The 8311-nt window shown below is 38.5% G+C and overlaps 1 long non-coding RNA gene across 2 annotated transcripts; it reads right to left on the bottom strand.

Annotated features, from left to right (window-relative positions):
- Positions 1-4386: 4386 nt before the first annotated feature.
- On the bottom strand, positions 4387-6342 carry LOC128941420 (uncharacterized). 2 transcript variants are annotated; one of them, XR_008483551.1, is made up of 3 exons: positions 6250-6342; positions 4595-4796; positions 4387-4466 (listed from the first exon to the last, which is right to left on the bottom strand). It is a non-coding gene; the product is annotated as an uncharacterized LOC128941420 (long non-coding RNA). The 2 variants fall into 2 exon arrangements; XR_008483552.1 differs by having other exon boundaries at positions 4399-4466; positions 4634-4796.
- Between the last annotated feature and the right edge of the window lie 1969 nt (positions 6343-8311).

Here is an 8311-nt window from a genome sequence, read left to right as displayed (position 1 = left end):
CGGCTAAACTCGGCTATTTTTGGCTACACTCGGCTCTTCGGCTACACTCGGCTATTTTCGGCTCTTCGGAAGAATTCGGCTCGGCTCGGCTCCCTGAGGGCGGGAAAGAGGGCCAGAGGACCCCGGCAGAGAGAGGCGTTTTTCCCAATGCCTGTCAGAAACCCGTCAAAATATGCCCGCCCGCGGCGCCGCTGAGCCCACAGCCCGTGTCGGGTACACTTGAAACGCCACAGAAAATCCCGTCGGAGCCACGCCGGCTTCGGTGTTCTGTGTAGGCAGTCCGGTCAGACCGACCGGGTGTCTTCAATTCTCACACCATTTTGGCCGCCATCTTGAGAATGTCAAGTGAGTCCGCGACGCGCCACTCCCAAGATGGCGGCCTCTCGGCTGCCTGTCGGCGCAGGGCTGCAGTACCGCGCTCTGCCCACAGGGCGGCAGCACTGCCGACCACCCCAGCCGGGGGCGCCGTGCGCCTTGGGGCTGCAGGCAGGGAAGGCGGCAAAAAACAACAGGGGCGATCCCCCCCAAAAACTGCTCTGAAATAAATGCCCCAAAACAACCAGGAAGAAGAACAAAAACTCCTGCCTCTAACCTATTAGGATAAAAAAAACCAAAACAATTTCTTTTTAAAATATTTAAATATTTTTTTAAATAGTTTTCATATTAATATTTACCTTTCTATATATAATGTATATTGATGTATAATTTCTATTTATAAATAATTTTTTATTCTATATTACATCTATCCCTAATACCTAAATTTATTTGTGTATTTTTGTACATATTTTTACAGAGTAAGTATATATTTCTGTTAGGATTTTTACTTCTGTAACACTTATGTGAAAAATGCATGTATTTTATGATTGGCTTTTCGCAAATATTAAAATGAATATTATATGTGTTGTGTTAGAAAATAATGCTGTATTAATTTTCTTCAGTACTGTGTTAAATATAGTTTTAGGTTATAAAAATTGTTAAAATAGAAACGATGCTATGTAGGATGCTTTGTTTAACAGAAAGGGCTTGCAGCGAGATAGCAGCCACAGGACACCTAGATCTTTCAGAGAAAGGGAATTTATTGCATTCCTATCAGAAGAAACGAACTTCTTCCCGCCTTGGAGGCGCTGTTAGGATTAGAAGGAAGAAGTTGACACTGACCAGACAGAATCCTGTATTTGAATGGAATTTATGCATCATGTATGAAGTGTATGAATATGCAACAGGCTATTGTTCTTAAGGGTTAATCCTTTGTTAACGGGTGTCCTTTTTCGGGCTCCTGATGCCCAGAAAAAGGTACCCAGACATCCGTAACTCTTTGTTTTTATTGTCTCATATTGTCCTAATTCAATTTGTCCAAATTGTTATTACTCTAATTATGTTACTATTTTTATAACTATTTTATTACTATTAAAATTTTAAAAATTTTAAAAACAAGTGATTGGCATTTTTCACAACTTACATTATTTAAAATAAATCCCCTGCCCCTACCCAAATAAAAGCCAAAAAGAGCCCCTTTAATTTCAACTGTATTTAAATGTTAAAAATTATATATTTTTCATATTTATATTCACATTTTTACTTATAATGTACATTGATGTATGTTTATTTTTACAGTTATTATTATTTTCAATTTATATTTAAATTTACAAATATTATTACATCAATTCGTATTACTTATATTTATTTATATATTTTTATTCATATCCTTATATATTAATTATATATTTCTGTGTTAAGATTTTCACTTCTGTAACACTTATAATATTTAAAATAAAACCCCTGACTCTTCCCAAATTAAAGCCAAAAAGAACCCCTTTCTTTTCAACTGTATTAAAATTATTTTAAATTATATTTTTCAGATTTATATTCACATTTACATTTAAAATGTATATTAATGTCTAGTGTTATTTGTATTCTATATTACATCTCTTCCTATCATTTATATTTACTTATATTTAAATTTCGATATGTATATTTATATCTTGGTTATATATTTCAATACTTAGAAATATAACAATAATATCTCTATTCATATTATTTAAAATAAAAACCCTGCCACTAACCCAAGAAGAACAAAAAAAAAAACTCCAACCCTTTCTTTTAAACAATATTTAAATAGCTTTTATAATTATGTTTTCATATTTATATTCACATCTATATTTTAATGTATATTAATGTACAATGTGTACTTATACATTTATCTTTATAAATTTTAATATATATATTTTTATTCTTTATTACATCTATTCCGAGTACTTATTTATATATTTTTATATATGAATTATATATTTCTGTTTTAAGATTTTTACGTCTGTAACACTTATATTATTTAAAATAAAACCCCTGTCTCTACTCAAGGAGAAGACAAAAAATTCCCTTTCTTTTAAACCATATTTACATGTTTTTGTATTTATATTCCATTTATATTGCCATTTAATGTCATTTATATTCGATACTACAACTCTTCATATTACTTACATATATTTATATTTAAATCCATATTCATAGTTTAGTAATTTCTCTTCATATATTTCTTACATATTTCTATCTTAAGATTTACATTTCTATACTTATATTATTTAAAATAAAACCTCTGCCTCTTACCAAATAAAAATCAAAGACACCCCTTGATTTAAACCATACTTAAAATTCCTAAAAATAATTTTATTTTTCAGAATTCTATTCACATTTACATTTATACATTTTATTTATTATATTTATAGATGTTATATATATTAGAGAGAATACCTTTTAATATAATAATATATATATTTATATTTTTTATTTTATATTTATTTATATTAAATATTTTCAGATATTTATATATATATAAAATATATATTTATATATCTGGATTTTTATATTATTTCTATTTATATTATTTATAAAAAACCCAGCCTATAACCTAATAAAAACAAAAAAATCCCCAATTTATTTTAACTATATGTAAATATTTTTATAGTTAAAATTTATATTTTTATATATTTGTGTATATATATAATAGACTATAATTTATATATTATATGTTACAATAATATACTATATATTATAGCTTATTTATTTATGTATTTGTTTTCTGTATTTATGTTTACCACTATAATTTTATATTTAGATTTATTTCCATTTTCATCTATATATTAAACCACATAAATTCATTTCCCTAACATATCAGAACCACAAAAATCCCGTACCTTGGTCAGCACCAGTACGCAGTACACGCTCATCCATCGCAGCATATCAAAACAAATCCTATTTCTATTACTAACAGAACAATAATCCCACAACATTTAACCCTAATAAAAGCTCAAATAAACCGAACTGTAAATAAATTTTAAATCCCACTATAACTAGCCCAAAACCTCCGTTCATTGTAATCATAAACTTCCTCCTAAACCAATATCTGAAAAACCCAAAAAACTCAAATACATTAAAAATTACATAACTGCTAATAAAAACAAACACCCATTAAAACTTAAATCAAACAAACTTACTAAACTCAAAAGTGTACAACTGACCTTAAACATTGCTAAAAAAAACCCCAAAGCTCTACCTTTATGCTAACTCACAAATAATAACCAATAATCTATAAAAGTTACTTTAAAAAAAAAAAAACTAAATAAAAGCATGAAAATGAAAAATATAAACTATTAAAATTCTAAAAAATATCACTACCCAAATTAAAAAACATATTGCCTATAACAACCCACCATATAAATGCCCCTGTCCCCAAAATTAAAACTAAAAAAACCCCGTTGAACCAGAAAGAAATCGGAACTTAGGAACACTAAAACCATAACGTTCAAGAAGTTACACCATATCCCTTATCATACACCAACTACAAACAACATAAAACAATACAATCAATTCTTAAAAACCACCTGAAAACCACTACATTAAAAACCCTTTCAAAAATTAAAAACTGCATTTAACAAAAGCCATCTAATAAATTAACACCCCAAACTCCAGCAGCCGAGCTGGCCCTACCAAACCTGTATGTTTATACACACAGCAAACAAAACCAAAATCCCAGAAATACCTATCAGAAGTCTGTTAAAGAAGCCTATTGAAATTAACCCTACCTCAAATACAAACCAACCCATCCAGAAAGTGAGCTTCACTTAAATAACAATTTACACGGAGTTAATAATACCAAGAAATAAAACCACACACCATAGACCACCAATGAATATAATAGTGAAGGAAAAAAAAACCCGCATTTTTTTCTTTTTTTATTTAAACTAACTACTTATATTAGCTAGAACAAAAGATTTTGCCAGGACTGTAACAACAACTTTTTCTTTTTCTTCTTCTCCTTCTAAAATGTCCCCTCTCATTCCCAAATTCCTTACAACTTCCGAGTTTAAATCCAAGCAAAAAGCAAACTTCGTGCACTTTTGTGTTCAGTGCTCCTGTCAGATTCTGTGTTTCCCTCCACATCTTCTTACACTTTCAGTCTTCACACTGTGCTGCTGTGATGAGTTTGACAGAAGAATTGGCACATGTTAACAGAGGATTTCCCTCCCTCCTTCCCTCCCCAGAGCTGGTTTCCTTAGTGCATTTCAATCAATCCAAGCCTGCAATGATGCATGCTCACCTCAAGGCTCACAGCAAGCATGCAGCAGCTCAGGCTTACTTGGCTCCAGGGCTCTATGCCCTACATAGCTGAGAAAACTTCTGAGGAGCCTCTGTTACAATAAATTGGAATGGAAACTCAGCTCCATCTCAGGGTCTTGGCGGGAGGCAGGAGCACATCTGGCTGAGCCACAAAAAATCCCGTCTTGGGCAGCTGCACTCTGCTGGAAAGGGGAAACACGTGCTAGTGAACAGCAGCTCAGAAACAATCCTTTTCTAATGTTACCTGCTCTACTTGACTGCTCACTAACACTAGTCTAATTTTATCATTGCAGGGAGAATTGTGAAGGAAAATGTCTGATGAGCAGCGACAAAGGCTTCACTCCCTGCTACACAGCCTGCAACACCCTTGGGAGAGCAGAGCAACAAAATCACCAAACTCTCCTTGCCATGGGGAAGGGTAGAAGATTACTGTGGGAGGCATATAAAATGAAAGGAAATGCTCCTATCAATGCACAGCCATTTGCTTTCAGAAGCCCAGAGTTTCTCTAGGAAGCCAGACATGACATGATATTTCTAAGATTTTCTTCTTCATTGAAGGAAATGTATGTATATACATACACTTTTAAATGTATGTATGTTTTTGGGTTTTTTTTCTTCTGAAGCTCCAAGAATGATTTCCCATCTTGAGTCATTTAGAAGAAATGGCCCCTGTGACTCAGGACAGAAGGGCGGCCTGCGTTTTTGATCATGACAGCTTTTGGGTTTACCCTGGAAGCAGGAGCAGCCAGAGCTGAGGCTCAGCAGAGGCTGACCCTGGCCAGCCCCTTCCTCACTTCCCTGTGTCACAATGACTTCCAGGCAGAAGGATGCAAAGCAGGTGTTTGTCTTTTCTCTCGAGTGCCAATAGGGAAACTATTTAGGCTTTGAAATAACTAATTACCCTCTCTTTGCACTCTCCCAAGGACAGTTTTAAAGAAAAGACAGAAGATTGCTGCTAAATCCATATCGGATAAGGAGGAAAGCAGCAAGGATCCGAGGCCAGCAGCGTGGCCAGGCAGTGTCATGTCCCTGCCACCTTGTGACAAGGCACACAGCTGCAAAGCCCCAAAGCCTGCAAGCCCTGGAGCTGCCACATGGATGGACCTGGTTCCCTTCCCGGGTGCCCAGAGGGAAACCTGAGGGCAGGTGTCCACCCCGAGGGTGCACCCAGAGCCCCGGGCAGGGATGGAGTCACTGACTGCTCCCTGGGGACGAGACCCTTCCTGCAGGTGACAGTGTCTTGTCCTCTCCCTGTGGGACAGGGACCTCCAGTGTCTATGACCAGCCTCATGCTGTCAGCATCCAGGTGCTGTGTTAGAGCCAGAGGGGTCAAGGCTTTCCAGAACCATAGGATCCTTTAGGTTGGAAAAGCCTTCTAAGGTCATCGAGCCCAGCTGCTGCCCCAGCACTGCCAAGCCCCCACCCAAATCAGGTCCCTAAACACCATATCTTGACATGCTTTAAATGTCCCCAGGCATGGGGACTGCCCTGGGCAGCCTGCTCCTATGCCTGACCACCCTTTCAGTGAAGAAATTGTTCCTCAAAGCCAATCTAAGCCTTCCCTGCTGCAACTTGAGGCCATTTCCTTTTGCCATGTCACTTCTTACTTGGGAGATCTTGGTACTTAAACCTTACCTGCTCGTTCCCTAGGAGGTCTCTGGCTTGGCTGGATGAGAGGAGAAACACTCCCACCACAGGAATGGGAGCTCAGGAGGTCCCACACCAAGGCAGGGGGAGCAGCCATCCTCACCAGAGCTCGCATGTCAGTTCTCAGAGATTGGCTCTGCTTTTCCTCCCGGGCAGATCTCTGCTCAGTGCTTCAGAGTTGGCTGTTTGGAGGAGGGGGGAAAAATAGGTTAGCCAAGTTTTTTATCCAGACTTATCTGATGTCTTTGCCTGCTTTGCCTCTTCCTGACTTCCTTCTGCTAAGAAAACAGCTGCCTTTGGACTTCTAGGGGGAACTTTCACATAATGCCTGAAAAGGAACTACAGAAAAGTGCCTCATTTTTAAAGACTCGGCCAAGAAGACAGATAATTGCAGCTTCTCCATCCCCACTGCCTGCAGAGCTGGCAGGCACCAGGCCAGCTCTGCTCCTCCTTCAAGTTGTTCCCAAATCTGCTGGAAGAACTGAAGGCTAATTTGGCGTTCCATTGCTCTGCTTCTCCCGAAAAAGATCTTTCAGTGCTGTTATCCCTCCATGGGAACGGCCTTTCTGTCTCACACACTCAGTGACACAAGGCTACACGAAGCTGCAGCAGCCTCTGCTCCAGGTGGGAAGGGCTTTCTTCCTCCTCTGGCACCTGGCTGGCACAGGTTGCTCACAGATGCTGTGGCTGCCCCATCCCTGGAAGTGTTCAAGGCCCATTGGTGCTCTGGGATGAGGCTCTGAGCAACCTCGTCTATGGAACCATGTCCCTGCTCACGGCAGCAGGCTTGGAGTGAGGTGATCTTTAGAGCCCCTTCCAACCTGAATTATTCCATCATTCTATGAACTCAAAAAACTTGGGGAATAAATCTGTAAAGGTCACTAAATACATAAAAGCATATCCCCATCAGCATATTTCTGAATGAAAAGTATATCTAAAAAGAGGAAGAAGTATTCTATGTATTTGCTCTTGCTACCTTTCAGGTGTAATTTTAGCTATCACTTCAAGTTTTAAAATATTTTCTTTTGAAATATAAGCAGTGTTCAAATTTTAGCATTTTTACACTATTGCAGAAGTAAAAATTGCTGACAATCAGGCCATGTCATTCTTTATGGAGCAGAGCCATAATGACAGAATTTCTGGGACAGAAATTTTACAGGATGTCACTCCACAGAGAGCACCAAATTCCATATCAGTTGGCAGTTCAGCTCCTCCACATCAGAAAGCTAAACTAGGACAAAATAGCCTCGGGCTTCACGAATGGTAAGGCAATAAGAGACATGCCTTAATAATATCATTACAATTTCCACATATCTGTCACCTGATCTGTGACAGCAAAGCACCCTGGCCGAGGGGAAGGTGTCCCTGCCCAGGACAGGGGGTGGAACGAGGTCGTTTTTAAGGTCTCTTCCAACCCAAACCATTCTATGGTGTGACGAAACAGGAGAGTTGTAAGGGAGAAGAAGGATGAATTCCTTTGGAAGGATAATGTTTTGCCTCTCTAGTAGCAGGCTTTGTTGGAAGGATTGTTTTGCTCTTCCACTGACCTTGGCTGAAGGTGTTTCACCCTGCAGAGAGCGGTAACAGCCTGGTGCACATGTTGTTCTTGGGCAGATCACATGGAGCTAGAGGGGAAAAGGCCTCAAGCAGTTCTGTGACAGGAGCAGACACTCCTCCCCACGTTTGGAAATATCCATGAGGGATTTTTCCAGCAGATGGCAACAGCAGACCGGTGTGTACAAGGCCAGGCTTTGCAGGCTGCCTGAAACCTGGCTGGGCTCCACCGAAAGCATCTCTCGGGTCTGCTTCTCCTGCTCCTGGTATTGAGCCTAGCTGGTACCCCAGGGCATGGTTACTGGAATATAGAATAAATCAGTGCTGCAGAGAACTGCACTACAAACTCTGCAGCTCTCGGTGTGTTTGCAGGGCTTAAAACACACCTGGTGCATTTGAAACAGATGAAAATTATGGCTCCCCCTGAATAAACATGATTTCTCTCCTGGATATCATTTTAAAAAATAATACTTCAAGGGGTGATCAGAATGGGAGC

This window comes from Melozone crissalis, unplaced genomic scaffold, assembly GCF_028551555.1.
Source record: "Melozone crissalis strain CALT ecotype California unplaced genomic scaffold, PUWL_Pcris_2 ptg000035l_1, whole genome shotgun sequence".
In the NCBI taxonomy this organism is placed as follows: domain Eukaryota; kingdom Metazoa; phylum Chordata; class Aves; order Passeriformes; family Passerellidae; genus Melozone; species Melozone crissalis.
The sequence above is the reverse complement of the archived record's forward strand: the minus strand, read 5'-3'. Positions and strand labels throughout refer to the sequence as shown.